Source organism: Tachyglossus aculeatus, chromosome X1 (genome assembly GCF_015852505.1).
Source record: "Tachyglossus aculeatus isolate mTacAcu1 chromosome X1, mTacAcu1.pri, whole genome shotgun sequence".
In the NCBI taxonomy this organism is placed as follows: Eukaryota; Metazoa; Chordata; class Mammalia; order Monotremata; family Tachyglossidae; genus Tachyglossus; species Tachyglossus aculeatus.
In genome coordinates, this window is record NC_052101.1 from 7,699,569 (window position 1) to 7,702,138 (window position 2,570).

The 2,570-nt window shown below is 44.8% G+C and overlaps 1 non-coding gene across 1 annotated transcript; it reads right to left on the reverse strand.

The window, feature by feature from the left end:
• Positions 1 to 1,330: 1,330 nt before the first annotated feature.
• Positions 1,331 to 1,401, reverse strand: TRNAG-GCC. The gene has a single exon. It is a non-coding gene; the product is annotated as a tRNA-Gly (tRNA).
• Positions 1,402 to 2,570: the final 1,169 nt, after the last annotated feature.

A 2,570-nucleotide genomic window follows, 5' to 3' on the forward strand; every position in this document is an offset into this window, starting at 1 on the left:
GAAAACTCTCCAGGTGTGACCCTGGAAGGGGAATGAAGCCCTTGGGAGAATAAAATAGAACAGAGTTGGTAGACTTGTTCCCTGCCACAGCGAGCTTACAGTCTAGAGGGGGAGACAGACATCGATAAAAATGAATTAAATGTGGATACGTGCCTAGGTGCTTTGGGGCTGATGGAGGGGCGAACGAAGGGAGAAAATCCAAATACAAGGCGATGCTGAAGGAAGTGGGAGAAGAGGAAATGAAGGCCAAGATGAGGAGTCGTGTATCTTCACCCCATCCACTAGACTGTAAACTGGTTGTCAGCAGGAAACATGTCTACAAACTCTATCACATTGTACTCTCCCAAGAGCTTCGTGCAGTTCACTGCACAATGAAAGCACTCAGTAAATATGACATTGATTGACTGATGAAGACAGTGATACATAGGGCGATTGTATTAATCATCAATCAATCAATCAATCGTATTTATTGAGAGCTTACTGTGTGCAGAGCACTGTACTAAGCGCTTGGGAAGTACAAATTGGCAACATATAGTAGAAACAGTCACTACCCAACAGTGGGCTCACAGTCTAGAAGGGGGAGACAGAGAACAAAACCAAACATATTAACAAAATAAAATAAATAGAATAGATATGTACAAGTAAAATAAATAGAGTAATAAATATGTACAAACATATATACATATATACAGGTGCTGTGGGGAAGGGAAGGAGGTAAGATGGGAGAAATGAGAGGGAGGTGAGGGGGAGAGGAAGGAGGGGGCTCAGTTTGGGAAGGCCTCCTGGAGGAGGTGAGCTCTCAGTAGGGCCTTGAAGGGAGGAAGAGAGCTAGCTTGGTGGATGTGGGGATCATCCAAACTGTGTATTTATTGAATGCTTACTGTGTGCAGAGCAGATTCCGAAGTAACAACAATAATAATAATAATAATTGTGGTATTTGTTAAGAGCCAGGCACTGTACTAAGTGCTGGGGGTGAATGCAAGTGTATCAGGTTGGACACAGTCCCTCTCCCATGAAGCTCACAGTCTCAATTCCCACTTCAGATGAGGTAACTGAGGCCCAGAGAAGTGAAGTGACTTTCCCAAGGTCACACAGCAGACACACGGTGGAACCGGGATTAGAACCCATGCCCTTCTTTCTGACTCCCAAGCCTGGGTTCTATACATTACTCCATGAAGTGCTTCATTCATTCATTCATTCAATCATATTTATTGAGCGCTTACTGTGTGCAGAGCACTGTACTAAGCTCTTGGGAAGTACAATTTGGCAACATATAGAGGCGGTGCCTACCCAACAGTGGGCTCACAGTCTAGAAGGGGAAAGATTTCAATGCATTGGCCGGGAACCGAACCCGGGCCTCCCGTGTGGCAGGCGAGAATTCTACCACTGAACCACCAATGCAAGTGCTTGGGAGAGTACAATACAACAGAGGTGATAATAATAATTACTGTAGAAGCAGCTTGGCTCAGTGGAAAGAGCCCGGGCTTTGGAGTCAGAAGTCATGGATTCAAATCCTGGCTCCGCCGATGGTCAGCTGTGTGACTTTGGGCAAGTCACTTCACTTCTCTGGACCTCAGTTCCCTCACCTGTAAAATGGGGCTTAAAACTGTGAGCCCCCTGTGGGACAACCTGATCACCTTGTAACCTCCCCAGTGCTAAGAACAGTGCTTTGCACATAGTAAGCACTTAATAAATACCATTATTATTATTATTATGGTAGTTGTTAAGTACTTACTTTGTGCTAAGCACTGTTCTAAGAGCTGACAAGTTAATCAGGTTGGACACAGTCCCTGTCCCACATGGGGCTCACAGTCTTAATCCCCATTTTACAGATGAGGTAACTGAGGGCCAGAGAAGTCAAACGACTTGCCCAAGGTCACAAGTAGAGGAGCCGGGATTAGAACCCATGACCTTCTGATTCCCAGGCCCGGGCTCTATCCACTGTGCCAGGCTGCTACTCATTCAGTTTGATAACCTGTTTCTGACATCGGCAATGGAATGCTTGAGCTAATCCTGTGATGCCTCACCCTTCTTGATTTCCATCCTAACCAATGTTTGGGGATGGGCCATTTAACATCCCTAACTTTTCTTCTCTACATCTCTAACTGTCCTTCTAGTAATCATTTCATTAGTCCATGAATTGATCCAAACACCTCATTATCCCAAAACTCAGCTTCCTGTGCCAAAGAATTGCATTGCCTTTCCAACCACAAAAAGCAAAGATATCTCTCTTTTTTTATTTTGTTCTTATGGTATTTCTTAACTCCTTACTATATGTGAAGCACTGTACTAACACTGGGGTAGATAAAATAGAGGTGGGAGGATTTAATCCCCGTTGAGAAGCAGTGTGACCTAGTGGATAGAACATAGGCTTGGGAGTCAGCAAGACTTGTGTTCTTATCCCAGGTCCACCACTCATCTGCTGGGTGCCCTTGGCCAAGTCACTTAACTTCTCTGTGCCTCAGTTACCTCATCTCTAAAATGGATGAAATGAAGGCCGAGAAGGGGAGTCATGTATTTTAACCTCATCCACTAGACTGGAAGCTGGTTGTCAGCAGGAAACATATCTA